Source organism: Peromyscus maniculatus, chromosome 14 (assembly GCF_049852395.1).
Source record: "Peromyscus maniculatus bairdii isolate BWxNUB_F1_BW_parent chromosome 14, HU_Pman_BW_mat_3.1, whole genome shotgun sequence".
NCBI lineage: Eukaryota > Metazoa > Chordata > Mammalia > Rodentia > Cricetidae > Peromyscus > Peromyscus maniculatus.
The window spans coordinates 24530647-24551208 of NC_134865.1; the positions used below are offsets into that span (position 1 = coordinate 24530647).

The 20562-nt window shown below is 38.0% G+C and overlaps 1 pseudogene; it reads right to left on the reverse strand.

Annotated features, from left to right (window-relative positions):
- The window catches only part of LOC102927196 (sentrin-specific protease 2-like), a 45309-nt pseudogene extending 25435 nt beyond the window's left edge, over positions 1 to 19874 (reverse strand).
- Between the last annotated feature and the right edge of the window lie 688 nt (positions 19875 to 20562).

Genomic DNA, 20562 nt, shown 5'->3' on the forward strand with positions numbered 1-20562 from the left:
CATTTTCTCTTTACTTCCATAGAATGTTAACACCCCCCAAATTTTAATTTTTTAAAACTCCCACATCATTAGAAAAGTAAACTTTCTGAGTTGAAGAAATTTGCACAAGTGTAACATGAGCCTTAAGATTTGAAGTCGGTATTTAGTAGATTTGTTTAGTCCCAAATACTTTCAATTACCAAATTATAAGAAGAATTTTTTATTATGGAATTTATCTATATATTTGCTATTGTTTGTCTGTGAAATATTTTCTCTAGTATAGAATATAATCTTCCCCCCAAAAGATTGTGGTATCTGTGGTAGTCCTTCAATGACCTTGTACTAACTCAATGGCCTCTCACCCAGAATATCTACTGCAGAAGATGGAGAGTAGGGATGAGATTGGCTTAGTTTTTGGACTTCTATGCCTCTGGCTCCAAGTCCTTTTCTTCTCCTGTAGCTATTAGAAGTACAATGTTTATTGAGTTATCACATGTCAGGCATTGTGCAGAGTTGCAAATGCCTTAATTCCTTTAATCCTCATGATAGCCCTAGGAAAATAGGCTCAATTATTGTTAGTTTATAGATATGGAAATTGTGGCTTAGTGAGCTATGCAGCTTGCCAAGAAATCACACCAATAGAGTGTTGAACAGGGTAAAGAAAAGAGCCTTCTGACTTCAATGCCTTGTTCTTTCCCATTATGTTATGTTGCCTTCATAGTCCACATACAAAGTAAGACTACTGTTGTCAAGCCTAGTTCTTGCTGAATGAATCCAATCCACTTCCTTTATGACTTCTCCAGGGCTGAACAGAAAAAACACATTAGCTGATACCTTGAAACATTCAGTGTTACCACTTTAAGTCTTTAAGATTCCCACTGAAACACTAAGTGGTATGGAGAGACTTTGTCCATGATGTCAGGATGTCTACACTGGAAGATAAAAATCCAGAGTTCTAGCTTTTACTGCTGTTTTTGAAATGCTATGTATATAGTTATTTCAAACATTATTTCATTCTCTTTTTGACATACTTTATTTTTCTGCCTTCTTAAATACATATTTGGTTTAATGTGAAGGTATATTTTTATACATCAATCTCGAGGGTATTTGGGGATGAGATTAACATCTAAATCACTGAATTTAGAGTAAAACATCTTCTTTCCATCCTCAGTGGGTCTTCTCCACACAGCTTCAGGTCTGAATAGAATCAGTCTTCCTTGCACATAGCCTGTAGACCTCATCTATTCTAGAAACTTTTCTGAATCTCCTGATGCATGCCCATACTACAGATTCTGGGATTTCTATATTCCATAATTATAGAAGCCAGTTCCTTGTAATAAATACCTTTCTATGTATGCTTACTCTGTTTCTATGGAGGATCCTGATCAAAACAATCTCTCTGTTGACTGACTCACATTTCCAAAATGCCCACTCTCCCTTAGGAATTCCAAATCATTGCTGCTACTTTCTAAATATTAATGTCTGAATTCTCTACTTACTATGATTTTCTATTCTACATGGTAGAATGCACAACTGAATATTTACAACCATTCTTTGTGGGGTCATTGTGTCATTGTATGACCATCAGAGTGTAGTTACTCAAGCCAAGGTGACCATCGTCATGGGGAGACACAATCTTACAGTTCCTCCTCCAGTCTGTTATTGACTTAAACATTATTATGTAGAAGATGGTTTTATCTAGACATAGTATTTTTCTAGTTCCCATGGTGCTAAAATCACTCTATACTGTTTTATTGCCCCTCCTGTGGAAATTTAACTTTGGTGTAGAAACAAGATAATGGAATTATGGAAAGAAATTTTGAAATCAGACCCTCATTCCCATCTCAACATTCTGTGCCCTGGGACACATTTCTGGGACCCCTCCATACTTACTGGTAAGTTCTCTTATAAATTTTCTCTTTGTGGTCCAGATTTTTTCTCAGCACAAAAAGAAATTGCACTTTCAGCAAACGCAAAGGCTAAATCCAACAAGTTTCACAATGGTCATGGGATTTTCCTCCATTTCCAGGAACATGGAAATTAAACGAGCTTCAGTTTTAAACTTCTGAGTGCTTGTATTTGCTGCTGTGTCTGGTTCTGAGCGCTCACAGCTATAGTGCACTCTCAAAAGCTGGCTTCACTGGGGGCAGTTTTTTTTTTTTAAATGTAGGAACCCTCATTCCATAAACAACTGAATTAATTCAAATTAACCACCATCTACGGCAAAAGTACACAAAACATAAAGAAATCACCTAAAATAATGTGTCTGAAGCAGCTGCTAAATTAAGTAATGTATTTGTTTTATTGCACATTTGCATAATAGGGCAAACTAGAAATTCTCTGTACCAGATGTGCTGGTGGCAGGGAGCTCTGATTACTGGCTTCTGTTATTAATCACTGCACAAACCTTAAATGATTTGTTTCCACAGTTTGATCAATTTACATCTCACAATGAACATTTATGCACACAATGTGGAGACAAAGCAGCTGTTTGCACCTTTCACAAGGCCTCAGTATATTTATGGAGATTGAAGTGAGTGCTGTTCACCAAGACACAGGGGAGTTTGGCCAAAGACTTGATGACTTTTGGGAAGATCCCATTGTTCCCCATCAAAATAGTTAATAAAATATAAACCATTTACCATTCCCAGAACAGTTATGTTCTGACCTCTCTTGTTTTGCCTATCTTCTGAAAACAAATGAAAGATACAGTGTATGAAATTCACATTTGAGCCATGGACAGTCACCCTCCTTTCAAATTACTTCAGATTTTGAAGAGCTAGAGCATGTCTTAGTCTCTCTGAGAGGTGACTGGATGATTTTACAGCCATCCTCCCTTTTGATTTTACATTTGACATTTCATAATCCTGTATCTATGATTTCCATCAGCATTTTAAACAGGTGTAATATATCTAAAGATGGCATGCCCGATAAAAAAAGTAAAAGCATAAGCAATATAAATACTGTTTCATTAATTTCCAATTAAAAATGATAAATGCTTTGGCTCCACGAGTAAATGTTTCTCCAATAAGTCATAACACTAGATAATGTGATTTTTTTCAATTGTGAGCATTGTAGTTATTTTGTATGCAAAAAAGTCATAAAGCCCATAAAATAAAGTTACCATTTATTTTAGCCTATCGATTCCAAGAGCTTATTTGCATTATGAGGATTGTATAAAATCATTTCTTACTGCAGTGACTTACCATTTAAGTCCTAATGTTTTTGTTAGGATTTTACACATGTGTATGCATATACATTGTATCTGATTAATTCTGATGCCTTGCAAAAGCACAGTAACCAATCACCAGAAAAGAGAAAGCATTAGGGATTGTTATTTCTCAGGTTATCTTCATTTTTGTATTTGGCCTTGTGTTTCTTCATTATAGAGAGAGAAGAAAAGAAAGCAGAAATTTGTCTGAAATTAAATGCATCATTTTTGAAACTGGTTGAAATTTCTAATAGAGGCTTTGTTTTTAATGCCTAAGATAGAATTAAAATGTGTATATTTTTCCCAGTCTGAGCAAGCTGCAAGCCTGCCTTTCCCCAGCTCATCCTGAGAGCTAATGAAGCGCTACATATTGGTTTCAAATTCAAAGCATATGTAGTCACTGGGGCATTTTTTCTTTATATAGTGTGATTTCAAAAGGCGCCTCAAATGTGGTCATCTTAGAAAATGTAATTTGGTCCAGCACTAAAGAACTTTTCTTAGACAACAAAACCGTCACCTATCCGAACACAAAGTGGCTGTGAAGTTCCTTCAACTGTGTGTGAAAAATGTCCAGGAGCTGATGAAAATATATTAAAGGACTGGTGTGTCAAGGCCATGAAGGGCATGGGACAAATTTGGATAAATGTGTCCAGATTTCACAGAAGCTGAATCAGAAGTGAGTTAGAAGATGATGCAAGAAGATGCTGAGGAGGATATTGCAATCGCAACAACAAACTTAACTACATTACACATCGAGAGCCATCTCTGAAGTCATTAACACTGTTGCCGGGGGTGCCTGCCAAAGAGCCAGATGTCACTCTGCCACAACTTGGCATCTGATGGTTGTCATTTATAGGAGTGAATCAAGTGAGGACTGCAATTAGGTTTGTGCTGAATGAACCCTTCCTCCTGACTCCATTGGGTTGCTACCCATATGCAGAACAGAATTTTGGGCTGATACAACCTTGAGACTCCTAAGAGCTTATGTATTTTGTTCTCTGAAGAAAATACTGGCCTTACAAGTTTGTTTGATTTGCTTTTAGCACATTGGGCATATTTAAAAATCTTTAAGAATGACAGACACCTCCCAAGACCCCCTAGAAACATATGATCTAAGGGAAAAAAATCAAGATATGTAAACATATATGGCACAAACAGACCCGCCTAGTGCTGTGTGAGGAATATAAGTTTAGAAATGGTGTGTGGGAGTGCAAAGAAGAGCTAGGCTTCCCTTTGGAGACTGGAGACAGGCCACACAGAGGAGGAGATATTAAAGAAGCAAGCATTTGGCATGTGGGTGAAGAAGTAAGAGGGTGGGCACCTCCACAGAAGGAATCTCACGGTGACAAGTGGTTATATAATCTCCCTTGAAAAGGTCTGTTGTGATGCAGAAATGGTGGAGATGTTTTCCATGGCAAGAGCCTAAAGCTGCAAGCATTTTAGGGACAGATAAAGCTGAGCAAAGATGAAGACAAAGACTGTTTAGGTCTTCCTTCTGTGCTTTTGAAGAGCAGAAGTGGGAAGTCATGGCAGCGGTCCTGAGCCCAAGCCACTACAACACTTGCTGTTTATACACTGTTCAAATTAACTCAACACATCTAGTTCTTACCACATTCCTGTGGCAAAATTTACAAATTATGAAAAGGAGATTTATAGGTGTTATACAGCAGGTCTCACCTCACCCATTAGACAACAAAGGGGGTCTCATGAATTTGGCTAGCCTGTCTGACTAGCAAGTCCCCCGGGTTGTTCTGTCTCTACCCCCTCAGTGCTGAGACAAGAGGTGATGCCGTGTGGGTGCTGGAGATCTGAACTCAGGTTCCCATGCTTGTATGACAAGCATTCTACACAGCAAACTGTTTCCCAGCCTCCAACTGCTAAATACTTAACATGGTGACTATGAATCAGCAGTGCCTATCCAACATATTCCACCAAGATAAGGAAAAAAATTCTCTGAATGCCGAAATTGTGACATGTAAAAAATTTTGCATTTATCTTCCATCGGAAGGTAGAATTTGCAGAGTTAGGAAGCACAGGACACTGGCAAGCGAACAGTGTGAGTCAGAGAACACTCTGTCAAGTCAGCAGACCTAGCTCTCACCTGGGGGTGTCAAGACCTCATAGGTATCAGCAAGTAGGGAAGGATCATCTGGTCTCAAGATGCATTAATCTCACAGGGATCTTCCCTCAACTGGCTAATTCTAATGTATTTTAAAACTTCTCGGCTATTCTGTTAGTCCCTAGGAACCCAAAGCCTTCCAAAACATCCAAGAATCTTCCTTTACCAGTGCCTCCAGGTAGCCAACCTACTGCAGAGGAAAGAGAAACCACCTGTACTGCCTTCCATGATAAGGATAATTTCTAACACATGAATAGGCTGAGACCACAGTAGCTGCCAAACAGACTCAAAGGCAGCCAGGCCCCTGCTTTGAACTCCCATCTGCTCAGCCACAGCTGGCTCCTCTCAATGAAGAAGTTGCTGGGACTTTCCCAGCATCTGGTTTAGGCAGTGCCAGAGTCAGGGGACTAGGGAAATAGACTAACCTCTTTCTTCTGACCTTACGGATGATCAGGCCATCCACCATGCATGGTGGCTCATGCCTTTAATCCTAGCACTTGGGAGGCAAAAACAAGAAGATCTCTGTGAGTTTGAGGCCAGTCTGGTCTACAAAGAAAGTTCCAGGAGAGCCAGAGCTACATAGAGAAGCCCTGTCTCAAAGCATTGCCCCTGAAAAAGGATGATCAGACCTTTCCTAGAGGACCCTGTAGCTACCATCTCATGAGTCATTGTATCCGTCCATGATCCATGACTCTGAAATGGACTGGGTGGTTTTTATTAAAGCCCAGCTTTTACTTGCCTTCCAATGGCTCCCACGTTTCATTTTAGGCCTACAGGAAGCCCCATTTGGTACTACCTGCATTCACAACAATTTGCCCAGCATGTTAGAAATAAACAAAAGAGAGCAGAGATTCTCTGATCGATACATAGTGACTGATGTAGTAAAAGCTGAGTGGCTGTTTTTTTCTCTGTGGATTATACCCAGAACTAGTTAGTGATAAGGATGGAGTCAACTAACCTCCTCCAGAGAGTTTTATTGGGGTGATTGACTCTTTAGTGTTAAAACATCTGCACACATTGGGGGAGAGTTAACACAAGCTTCTGTTTTAGTAGCATTCATAAGAGGCAATCTGCTGACCTTCTAGCATCAGAAGACTGATAAAACCACAACCCAGACACCAGTGACATAGGATGCATGGCACTTTACAAGCAGTACAGATAACAGCAGATGAGGAGAAAACTGGGCTCAGCCCTGCCGGTGTTGTTTCCAAGGCAACCTGGGAACATTAGTCTTAATTTCATCTTGAAGAAAAGAGAAAGATAACTTGAATGTGAACCCTTTACCAGTGGGTCAAAATAATTCTAGTTGCAGGGCCTCAGAAAGTATATAGTTTTCTTGCCTCTATTAACTTGTTTTGTGTTATTATAATGGAATATTTGAGTCTAAATAACTTTATAAAGGAAAGAGGTTTGTGTATCTCACAGCTCAGGGAGTTCAAATTTCTACCTCGTGATTATAGTCTTGATGGCTGAAAGTGCACAGACATTCTATGGCAAGACAGAAAGTGAGTGTACCTCTTCTAGTGCCTCTCAATCTTATAAATTTCAATCACAAGGGTTCTTCTATGGCATTATTCCATCCTAATCTCCTCCCCAAGGACCTGTCTCTAAACAACACAGTCAAGTTAATTTTTTATTCTTTTGAGTCTGCCTTGTGACAAAACTTCAACAGACAGATACATGAGGGACACTCAAACCACACCAAAACAAAAGCACTATACGTTCAGAATTTTTTCTAGTTAAATACCAGCATCAAGTTGGGGATAGGGACAATTTTTACAAACATGGAAAACCTTTTGAATAGTTCTGCATAGATCTATACTTCCCTGCAGCTGAACATGAGGATTCACCACCAAAATTGGCCAAATTTTGGACCTTTGATAACATAGGGGTCTGGACAGCTCTTAATAAAATGGGCATCACCCCAAATTCAATTCTCTAGCAGCTACAATGCCTTGATATTACTGACAGATGGGCCAATTGCCAAGAGAGTAGCAGGAAACTGTATTAGGAGAGGTATTAAAATGCTACCATTTGTGGAAACTCAGAGCATGTTTAGCATCAACTCTTCTCCAAATCACTATCCATAAATAATGTCTAAATATAAGTACATAACAAAAGCTCTCATTCCTTGGCAAACCTCTTTTATCCTTTGACACAGATTTGAGCCTACAATTGTAAAATTCAGATACTCTCAAAGCTCACAAGACTGTAAACAGGAGGTCAATCAGATTGCAAAATGCAAGACTGTTAGCATCTCCTAAATTCTCAAACCTTGCTCTTCTTTGGTATCAACATTTTTGTGCAGTGCCAGAGGAGGCCCAAAAGGGCATTGTACCCTCTGGAACTAGGTCACAGGTGGTTGTGAACTATAATGTGAGTTCTGGGAACCGAATGTGGGTCCTCTGGAAGAGCAGCAAATGCTCTTAACCAATGAACTATCACTCCATCCCTCATGGAGAAGTGAAGCCTGTGAGCTGGAGAAGCTTACAGTAGTGGGTGGGATGAAAAGAGCTATCTCTTCTCATTATACTGAGAAAGCCTGCAGGCCAGCATGCACTTTATTGGACATCATATATCTAGGCAATTCCTGCTATATATGATGTGATTCATCATATAGATACATACAAATATGTATACACACATATACACACATAAAGTACACACTTTTTTGTAGGATTCTTCAAAGATCTTTATCTTTGTCCTGCTTTTCACCCAAGATTTGAATTGTATTATCTGTATCATACATCTTTAAAAAAAAACCCTATTTTTGTTTTGACTAAACAGAACTTTCAATTATAAGTCTGGGCCTTATTCTGTTCAATTTTTGATTCTTGGAACTTTTGATGATCCAAATTGTAAAGCACTCTGGTCACCCTTTCACTGTTTCTTCTGCCTGACAATGGTGCCTTTTGTGACATGACTAATAAAAGATTTACTAACATCTTAATAGACTTTTCCAATATATTTTTGAGACAAATTGTTTCAATAACAAATAGTTTTATGGTAACAATTCTTAAGTTGCTTTCTCAACTTTCACCACTAATCCTTGTTAAGTCCTATGGACTTAAACAGAACACACAATTAATCCTTTCCAATCCTTTACACATTCGAAGATAGAATTATTTTTGCTTTTGTCTATTATTCTTTTGTCTAAATATCCATAGTTTTACTAAATATTTCTCACAGTTATTAATACCCATATTAAAATACACATGATTCTTTCAAATCGGTGAATAAGTTTTGTTATAATGTGAGCCTTTCTTGTTTCAGCTATTCTATTATAAGTGTTTAACAGATAATAAAATATTGATAAATAAATTAATGAATAATTAAGTGTAGATACATTTGCTAATCAGTAAAGCTGTGGAATGACAAAGAAAGAAAGAAATTGTAAAATAATATTTATACACAATATAAAAGAATATTTATTCACTGTGTCAGGAATGTATTGAGTGTCTAAAATGTGCTACAACTACTCAGTGTGTAGGGCTGTTGTATGAGACCAACTATAGAATAAAGTTGTACTAGCAACAAAAATAAGAAATTAAAACTAAAGATGACATTACTAATAACATACAAAGATAAGAGAAATTTAGCCATAAATTTAACTAAAGATTTATAAACTTATAAACTAAAATTTATGAAAATGTTGCTTAAAAATGAAAGAAAATTTAAATGAAAATATTATATTTATGAGTTAAGAGGCTCACTAATGCTCATTTTCCTTCAAGTGATCTGTAGATTTGCATATCTACCACACAAAGATTTCTCTCTCTCTCTCTCTAACTTATTCTTACTCTTATGCTCTATTTCTTTAAACTAATGAAATGATTCTAAAAAGCCTCATAAAACTGTGAATAGGGCTGGAGCAATGGCTCAATAGTTCAAAGCACTGGCTCTTCCTGCAGAGGACAAGGGCTTGATTCCCAGCATTCACACAACTGCCCCCGACTAGTTTTAAGGGATCTAAGGCCCTCTTTTGGTCTCTTAGGTGTCAGGCACACAAGTGGTGCACAGATACATATGCAAGGAAAACACTCAAACACATAAATTAATTTTTCATTAATTTAAAATGTGAAGAGTTAGAGTAACTCAAACAGCTTTGAAGAATTGAAGTTGTGGGGCTAGCTGTAGGAGTTTAAGACTTATATAAAAATACAGCACCAAGGTAGTTGTGATGCCAACCTGGAAATGGCTCACATATAGACACGTGGGTACAAAAGGATAAAACAGAGATTCTAACAGGACCCACACATATGTGAAGAGCAGCCAAGACTCATTCAGTCCAGTGGGTAGTCTTTTCTAATGAGTTGTGTAATGAATACATTTAATTATAAATAAAGATTATTCTCAATGAATTATAAGCCTAACATCAAACCTAAACTTGGCAACTAGAATTAAGAGGGAAGTGACCTTTATTTCAACTTCAGGTGAGACTTATTTGGTGCTTCTATGCCAAAAGCAGGACCCACAGGACAACAAACACAAGTACTAACAAGATAAATTTCATCCTAAATGAAGTATTTTGAAAGATGCTTCTCCAGCCAGATGTGGTGACATATATGTACCAACACTTTGGAGACTAAGGCAGGTTGGATCATAAGTTCAAAGCCAGCCTTGGCTACAGAGCAAGTTTGAGGCCAGCTTGAGGCTACAAGGGACTTTGTCTCAAATAACTAAAATACAAAAGTTAGAACAATAATAAAAGTTCGAAAATCCTTGGAGATATAATATGGCTCCTGGCCTTGATTGTGATGATTATTTCATAAGACTATATATCAAAGCATCACAATGTACATATTAAATGCATATAGTTTATAGCTCAATTCTAGATTTATTTCACCATGTCCATTGATGTACTATGTAAATTTGCTGTTTTATTTTATTTTTAAATTGTTGTCTTAGGATTTCTCTTGCTGTGAAGAGACACCACGACAACAGCAACTCTTATAAAGAAAAAAACATTTGAGTCTAGCTTACAATTTCAGAGGTTTAGTCCATTGTCAACAAGGTGGAACACAGTGGCATGCAAGCAGACATGCTGTTGGGGAGGAAGCTAAGAGTTCATCATCTTGATCTGCAGGCAGCAGAAAAAGAATGAGCCACATTGGGGGTAACATGAGTATATGAGACCTCAAATCCTAACCCCAAATGACACACTTCCTCCAACAAGGCCACACCTTCTCCAACAGGGCCACATTTCCTAATAGTGCAACTTCCCCTGGGGCAAACATTCAAATACATGAGTATCTGTGGGGGTCATTCCTATCTAAACCACCACAATTATATTAATATCAGTTCAAACGTCATCCAACTAATAAGTACAGTGGACCAAGATATCTTTGAATCACTGATGGCTACAGGATAGAGCTTCCTTTGTGGTCAAGTTGTGAAGTCTATGTCCTCTCCACTGCAGAGGGATTTAAGAACTTCCGCTATAAGGATGGACATCAGGGAAGGATGTAATCTTCTGTGGACTTCAGCTTTGTCATTGCATGTGCCATCAGAGCAGGAAAGAAATGGGATTTTTTTTTTTTCGAAGAAAATGTGAATCCCTTGAGGTAGGACGATCTCCCAAAGGAAGGTAGTCTAGATGGTAGTACATGAAGGTGTACTGTCTGCTAGTTATGACAACAGAATGTGATGTTGAATCATCTTCATTGGACTCAAACAGCCTTAGAGATTTTAAAGCATACCTGTGGGATGTCTGTTGTCTGTGAATGTCTTTCCAGAGTGTATTAAGTCACTAATATTTGACCATGAATGGTTTGATCCACCAGTGAATTAAAATTTGAGGGTGTGATGATTTGGCAGGCGATGGTGCTTCCCACCCAATCTGGCTGCCTGAATTCAATCTCTGGAACTCACACGGGGTAAAGAGAACACGGATTCTTTCAAGGTGTTCTCCGATGTCCATACATGCACTATGACACACACACACACACACACAAACACAAACACAAACACACAAACACTTGAGGGGGAGACAGAGACAGACAGAGAGACAGAGATACCAACAAATTTTAATTTTTGCGTAGACTATTAGGAGGTGGTGGCAGTGTGTGGGAACCTGGTGGGAGGGACCTGTCTTTGGGGCTATATTTTCTCCAAGACCCTGCCATTATTCCCTCTTCTGTGTTGCATCTGCCAGGAGGCAGGTCAGCTGCCATGTGGTGCCCCTAACTTCCCCATGTTCAGTCAGCTTTATTGTTGCATGTCTCCATCTTTACACATTGGGGCTTGATGACTATTTTTCTTCACAAATGTGTTGCTGCAGTAGCGCTCAGGTCTTCAGGGCTACACTGCAGTTATGCTTCACTGTATCATCATGGTAGATTTGTTTTATCCCTCTCATAGCAGGGAATACCAGTCCTGATTTATAAAGCCCAATGTGCAGCATCCCAAGTAGAAATAAGTTACAACCCTGAGTATAACACTTAACTCCCTTAGTCCATCAGTCCAAAGACCATATGAAATAAGAAAGGAGTTCATTGCATTTGGATTATCCTCAGTGACTCCATCTGTTTCTTATAGCTTCTTAAAACTTCCTCTTTCAAGTCATAGAAATAACTACTGATTTAAGAGCAGTTCTAAAAATTTTTTAGAGAATCAGTGTTTTGATACACTTAAGTATATGGCCTCTTACTTCTTTTATTTTTTCTTTTTATTTTTCTCCTATTTACTATGTCCCTGAAACACTTAGGAATTTTACTTATTTGCATCGTTTTCACAAATTGTGAGTATGTAAAGCCACTTATGTTGGGTTTTGGACTGCGGTATGCTTTTGAAATATTTTCATTCCTCTTTATTACTGCATTTGTAGCTTTGATAAACCTGACCATCCAGGCCTGCAATTTCACTCCCAAAGGTAGTATTACCTTTAGTCAGTGTGGTCACCTGGGAGTGAACCAGGATAAATGGGATTAAACTGAACCAATAGGCAGCTCAGGTTTAACACTAAGAGAAACATGTTCAGAAAAGATCACTAAAATAGGAATGGTTTCCCTTGAGGATGCAGAGATATCTTTATGTAAGTTTCTGAACACAGCCTGGAGTTCAACAGGGTGACCATTTTACAGTAGATAACCCGGCTCTGCACCCACTCAGCTTAAGGAAGAGTTGAAGTCATTGCCACTTGGGCATAAGGTGTAACATGTCACACACAGAAAATATTTTGGGGGCCTTCTCGCATAGAATCTCCCGTGTATATAAGGATCGTCATGTGAGTCTGGAGAATAAGGCTGAAGAACCAAAATTAAATTAATTATCAAACTCATATTTTTTAAAATTTTCTGTTAAGTGTTTGTTTTGAAGGAATGAGTTTAATGCTATTAGTTCATGACTATTCTATGGATCCTACTTGAGTTGTCTGCATATTATTAGAAATTCAGTTCTATAGATAATACTGTTAGCTAGAGCTAGTTGTCTGATGAGTTTAACAACAACAACAAAGTCAAATCTTTTTCACCCACCCCAGGAGGCAAAGGCATGTGTGGAGGTTTCTATTAGTAATCCGAGAGAGAATCACATATATAAGGAGACATAGCTCTAGAGTTTTTGTAGAAGGCTAAGAAGTAAGTGGGAAACACAAGTTTATACAGCCTTCATGCTCACATACTTCTATTTGTGTGTCTGTGTGTGTGTGCTAATCAGATCAATTGACTGCATCCTAAATTGTGTGTGTGTGTGTGTGTGTGTGTGTGTGTGTGTGTGTGCATGTGTTTTAAGTCATCAATTCTTAACTTAACATCTATTCTATTGACACATGTCACTATTTTTGAGGGCTAATTGTGTTAAAGTACTGGTTGCATCACTCTAACACAAACTAATTAACATGTGTAATGGAATTTAAAACTAGTGGGAATCCTTAGCCTTCTCTGAATCTATCTGTAGAATTGAAATGAAACGTATTAGTGGAGGTAGAATTTTTACATAGTTTATGCATGTTGATGTCTCTGAAGTAAAAGTTACAAACTGGTTGCCTGTGAGCAGAACTCGTTCTGTAGATATACTTTGTGTGGTCTCCATCATACTACCATGGAATTCTGTTGAGAGCTGTTGCTAACAGTTCCTGAGAATATTGAGACATTCTGATAATATCTCTCTAAAAATAGACACTTTAGGGTAGAGGAGAGCTAGAGAGATGGCTTGGTGGTTAAAAGCACTACCTGCTGTCCCAGAGGACCTTGTTTAAATTCCAAGCACCCACATGGCATCTCACAATTGTCTGTGACTATAGTCTTAGGGAACCCAAAATCCCTAGGCCTCCATGGACACCGGGCAGGCACATGGCACACAAATTTGCAAGCAAACACCCATACACATAAAAATAAATTAAATTAAGTTAAAATTAGAGGCTGGACTTTACAAAACCTAAATTACAAAATAGTATTATAGATGTTGAGCTGGTTATGCAAAGCACTACTTTGTGTTTTCTGCCACTATCTAATGTTTCTCTCTTTTCAATTACATAATATACTTCCATCATTTTTTTTATAATAGTCTCATCTCTCTCTCTTAAAACATTAATTATAACCCTGAAATTTAGCTATTGGCCTGTCTCCTTTCTTTACTGAGAATGGTGGTGTCCTTAGTGAGTTATGCAACTTTCTTCTCCTCTGCTTAAGATCTGGCTCATTTTGTTTTAACTTACATCTATATCCATTCTGCAGTTTTTCTATCAGTTTTGTCATTTTATCTTATCATATCATATTAATTAATAAATTACATAATTACAAATTGAGTAAATTATATATAAGTATAAGTTTCATCAGTTTGTGACTAAGAATCAAGGTCTTATTGATAACCAATTCTTAAAGTCATTAATCGATATTCAGAAAGTATTATTTTTGTTTTTTCTGAAGAACCTTAAACTTTATTAAATAAAATCTGCATAAACACAACTGTAAGTTAATGAACAGAAAAGTTAAATACAATTTATCACATGTAAAATGGATTATTGTATAATTAGCAGTATCAACCCTAAAACCCCACTTCCACAGGCATGGATACAGCAATATTAATCTAATGAATTAAGTAAAAAACACAACTTTAAATTCAATCAAACTTTTCAAATAATTCAATATAGCTCTAGTAAAGCTGAGGTTTGCATTCAAGGAGACCTGTACAAAAATGGATATTTACCATTATAGTTACTTCTAATGAACTTCCAAAATCTAAGGCAAGTCTCCTTAATTCTGGGGAAGAATGTGTCTTTAAATAAGCATGATGCTTTTCTCAACAGTTCTGCATCCTATGCAAGTTCGGTAGAGTATGATGGGTCAGAATAGCATCAGTCTGTGCAATTCATTGTCCTTTCTTGTACTATTTTCAAGCTTTAAAAAATACATTTAAAAAATCACCTCCAGCTTCAATTTCACAGATACAACTCCAGCATTAAAGATGCTAGTCAACACTTCCTGCCTCTTCTTGTTGATGTCCTTCCTGATCTTCATCAGGGAATGACATTGTGATAGGCATTCCTTTCAGGAATAAACAGTTCAAACAAGGAATAGAGTTGGTAATTACAGAATATGGGAAAATGACAACTGCCAAGGTTTGCAAATGAGTTAGTGAAAACATAAATAATCATTGGTGGGGGAAGAAGACAAAAAATTAATTCATAAATGAAATCCAACATCAAAACAATTCATAAACTAAATCCAACATTAAAGCAATTCATAAACTAAATCCAACATTAAAACAATATTTTTTGAGCATGTGTTCTTGTGTGGGTTGAACAGTGGTTTCTAAGCTTACAGTAGTTACATGCAGCCTATAGATGGCATTGGGTAGGACTTCCCAGGTTAGGACTACATTTAAGAGAGTGGGCTTCATCCATGTCAGGCAGTTCAGTATCTGTTTTAAATCTTTCAACCTATCTTGCTTGAGGTATATAGAAACATTGATGGAAAAGTAGAGAGGTACCATAGCAACCAAGTGGATGTTGTTATACTGACTATGCAGGATTTCTCACATCATCCTCTTCCTAAAATGGGCATGTATTGCTGAGAAAAGGTTACTGGTTGGTCTCTAGAAATGTAATCTGCATATTTACAAGTAAATGCTCCACAGTAATTCCCGTTCAGTTGTTGAGGACTCTCCTTTGATGTCATACTGTATCACTTCCACTCCAAAGGGTACAGCTCAATGTTCTTTCGAGCTTTGCTATTTAAAAATGGTCTCACAAATTATCTGCCCTGTCTGTCACATTGAATGGAGGTATATGATACTCCGTTTTCTTAGGTAGATTAACATCAGGATCCAATGTATCTTCTGGTGAATAGGCACAAGAATAATTTCTTTTTCAAACAGTTTCCTCAAGTCCATTGTTTAACAGAACTGTATCTACCATGCTTTAGTTTGGGATAAAAGAAAGTGCTGAACACGTGAAGAGCTGGGTAGCCTTTTTTGTTATTTCTCTCAACCAGAAGATTCAAGTAAAAGTTGATGACCTCATCATTGAGCCATTCACCATTCTCTAGTGTCTAGATATCTTCTCAAGTAATTTGCAATTTGAATGTGTTACTTAGAATTTCCTCCTGGGGTCCTGGATCTTGTGCATTTTTAATTTCCTTTCTCATGTCCTCTGTAACATCAAGGACTTCATCTATTGTAGACAAATTTCTAAATGGTCTTATTAAATAAAAAGCATGGAGCCAAATCTAGGGGTGAAAGCCTTAGAGAGATCAGGGAAATAAAAAAAAAATATATCAGCCAACCTTACCTCACCAACTTTGAAGCTTCCAAATGCCACAACTTCCTGTCTACCCACGCCAATATGCCTTGCTATTCTGCCCTCTAATTTGCTCTCTCTGCCCAGCTATATCACTTCCTCTTTCTGCTTAGCTCTGTCACTTTCTGTCTGTCTATACAGACCTCCAGATCTCCATGATTAACTAGTGATGGAAATTAAGGTGTGTGCCACCACACCTGGCTCTGTTTCCAGTGTGGCTTTGAACACACAAAGATCCTGCCTGCCAAGTGATAGGATTAAAGGCATGTGTTAACATTGCATGACTTCTGTGTTGTGGCTGGCTTTTTTCTCTAATCTCCAGGCAAGCTTTATTTATTAAAGCACAAATAAAACATCACCACATTTCAGCACAAAAATATCGCCACAATACATTCCTTTGCCCTTTTCTTGTTCTGCAACAGGCTTTTTCTCTGCTATAACTACTGGCATCTTGTTGGGGAGTGACCTACTGCTACCACTGTGCAAGCAGACTTGAGTCTCTGCTCCTAGCAAGTCAGGCTCCAAGTGGTGTCTGCTTCTTTCTTAAAGGTTTACTGCATCTTTCTTCTGTGTATCAATCAGAAGATTTCTCTGTACATGTCTTCATTCTTTTGTCTGGTGAGAGACATTTTCTTGTGGCAACAACAGTAGATTGTTTAGGATCACACTGAATTGTTTTGGATCCATAACTGTAGTTGAAAAGTGACTGAGAGACTCTAGGCCTGTGGGCTAAAGACAGATGCCCCAACTTTACAGAGAAACTTTGGATGACTGTCCAGGCTGCCAGCTGTCTCTGTCTACTCTTACAAGACTCTCAAAAGTTGCTTATGTCCTTCTCCCATTTCTCAGGTAATATCATATCCTTCTGAGGTCTTTGATGTAGCTAAAGACTATATAATTATAATTTCCTTAGTTACAATAAAAGATAAATTATATACAAAACCTTAGACTCACAAATATAGAATAAATAGGATATCTTCTTTAATTTTACCAAATACAAATAAACTAGATATTATAAGTAGACTAAATATTATAACTGTAATTCTTGCTTGATAATTGTTTTGTTATATGTCATTTTACTATGTAAGAGTTAAAACCTTCTTTTTTTTAAAAAAAAAAAAGTACTCTGGACATCACTCTATATAAATAAAATGCTGATTGACCAGTAGCCAGACAAAAAGTATAGGCAGGACAAACAAACAAACAAAAGATCTAAAAACAAAAAGACTGAGTCAAAAAAAAAAAACGCTACTAGCCGCCAACATGTAAGATACTGATAACCCACGAGCCATGTGATAAGGTATAGATTTATAAAAATCAGTTAATTTAAGATATAAAAACAAATAACAAAAACCCTGCCATGGCCATACAGTTTATAAATAATATAAATCTTTATGTGTTTACTTGGTTGGTTCTGAGCAGCTGCAGGACTGCCAGGTGAGAGAGATTTGTCTTAACTGTGGGCAAGACAGAACTAAAAAAAAAAAACCCAGCTACACCATGACTGTGCCTTTCCACACAGCCTTTGATCTTCAGGATACCCACAAGGATTGTGTGAGCCCTGTGTGGGTCAGAGTTTATATGATCACTGGGTGGAAGGTGCTGCAGTAACCTTTGTTACTTTTTCCTTTGGTGGTCTTTGGCATAGTCCTCCATGATGCAACAGGGGTGCTTGTGACCCTTGCCACCATCTCCAGACTTTCTCTCAGTTACAGCCTGCTCCTGTGGTCCTTTGGCCCACTCTACGGGCTTTAGTTGTCTTAAACTTTCTTGCTGGGGTTCCCATCCCACAGCTGATCCTTGCCTAGTTGTTGGCTTTGAAGTTCTAGGTTTTTTCTGTTCCTGAGGTATCCTCTTTTGACTTTTGCTGAGCTTTTCAAACTCCAAATGCATTCCACCCTCATCCTGGCATTTTTGTTTTTGACCTTGTCCCAAAGCTTCAGATTCTATCTCCCTCCCACCTTCATCCTGGTATTTCTGTTTTTGACCTTGTCCAGAAGCTTCAGGCTTCATCTCCATTCCATACTGTTTAGGTTTCCATATAGACTTCTTGATTTGCCTTTGCTGGGTGCTGGCTTGCCAGTATGGTATAGCCTTCCTATTTCCAAATGAATGCAAACATCTGCCTGACTCTGGCTGGGTATTCTTGGGCTACTGTCACCCTGATATCCAAAGAATTACTTATTCCAGTAAATGTATAATCCACAAATTGGTTCAATGTTGGAAACCTCTCAGGCCACAGGATGAAGAGCTCAGAATAGCTTTTCTTTATAAACAGAGGTGAGTTTGGGCATCAGGGTCAGTCAGAGTATGAAGACATTTGAGCTAGCAAAGGGAACCAATTGGTGAATTATCATATGTTGGCAGTTCACCGGGTTCCACTGTGGGAAACCCCATTCTAGGATTTCTTCCTCAGAAGGGTCCCACAAGGGCTTAGTAATTGGCTAAAGACTCAGACTTCAAAACAGAATGGATTGTCCTAGCCACTGTAAGACACCATGCTTTAACCATGCAGCTAACACATCGGAGGCAAGCCTCACAAGTGATGCCTGACTCAGAGGTTGCCCTACCCACAGCCTTCAAGGTTCAATAGCTGATTGTAATGTGATCTCTTGAAAGAATGTAAATCAACGTTCTTTGGAGGGTGGCTGCCCTGCTCACCCCCAACTGGGTCCCGGAGTTGGAAGACAGGGTTAGAGTGTTGAGAACTAATCATACACATCTCAGTTCCCTTCTGTAGAGTGCAAGGTTAACTAGATCATCTCAACATGATCTAGCTTGTCCTGCTTAGTATATTTGTCTTTTAAGAAATTGCCCATCATGATCAATAATAAAAAACAAACTATAATTGCCATTCAAAATGGCTCCTCAGGGGTTAGGGATTTAGCTTAGTGGTAGAGTGCTTGCACAAGGCCCTGGGTTCGGTCCTCAGCTCCAACAAAAAAAATTAGCTCCTTAAGATATGCTTACTAATTACAAAGAAAAAAATCAATTTTATAATTATAAAACCCAGTAGGTACTGTTGTGTGACAAAACTGTTCATGGGGAAATAAAACACACATGTCTACTCTTCCCAGATAGAGAACCCAGGATAGATCAAAGTATAGATACCATCAAAGTTCAACTTGGTGATCTAGTAAGTTTTATTGGGGTTACTTATATTAATATGGGTGAGGGGTTATTTACAGTAGCAGAAATGACTCAAAGACAGGTGCATCATCATAGCCCACCCTCAGCATGAGTGACAGCTAACAAAATCTGGGAACCTGGAAACACTGTACACCCTGGAGGTAACTCAACAGACCGGAGAGTGTCCTTTCCAAGTGACTCAGTGATCTGAACCTCTTTTAAGCAGCTGGCTGGTTTCTGCTTCTTCCAGGTAGCTGGTCTGAGGATGGCTCTTCTGAGAATCTACCTTCCTGCTCAGCTTCCTTTCACCTGAGAGAGACTCTCAGCTTTTATTTCTTATTCTGGCAAGGCGGTGTCTAGTGAATCTTGTCAGTTTCAGGGACTTTCTGAGCTCTTTTGAGTTGTTTGTCTTCCCACTTAAGGAGCTTCCCATCATAGTGGAATGTTTCAATCTTGGATGAAATTGTTGCACAATAGGTACCAACACACCAAGTACATTGCCATAAGAGAGTAAATAAAATCTCAGTACTGTCAATAGGATTCACTGAGAAAAAGATACATCACTACCTTGGGGACAGTCCTGGCAAGAACACAAAGCCTGAACTCATCCCTAGAAAACAGTAGGAAGAATTAAATTGGAGCTGGAGTTCAGATGTGTGGTTTTTCAGTGGGTGCAGGGATCTGAATGCAGTTGCCATAATTATACAACAAATACTTTAACTACTGATTATCTCTGGCTTCTTGAACAGCTCTTTAATCGACTTTCAAAAGTACAGAGATTTTTTACAAAAGTGTGAGCAAAGAAATAGAGACACATATTGTTTGTTGTTTACCATTGAAATGTAACCACTTAACAAACCATGTAAGTATATTTATACCAGTGTTTTACTGTAAGGAAAATGTACTTTTTTTCTGTAAAAGATTTGACTTTCTTACAATTGTTATTTCCCCAGGTGTCTTTTTATTCTTACCAGGCTTTTTTCTCTCCTTTCTAATTACACCTTGGAGAGATTTGTGCACACACAGAAAAAAAGTTCAAATTCCCACACTGATCTTTACATTGCTGAATAACCTAATGCCTGGGCTCCCTTTGTAATGGTGATCATTATGTTTAGAGGATAAATTTACTGTACTAGGCTTGTAAAAAAAACAAAACAAAACAAACAGGTGATCTTAGCTTGTGTAAGCCATGAGGAAGTTGCCTCTACCATGAATATACCCTATCAGCTGGCCCAAGATGATCTACTTCTTCATCCAAGTGGGTGTAGTAAGCTTTCCAGTTGAAACCACCAGCCTTCAAATAACAACACAGAGACTTATTATTAATTATGAAAGCTTGGCCTTAACTTAGGCTCTTTTCTAACTAGCTCTTATAACTTAATTAAC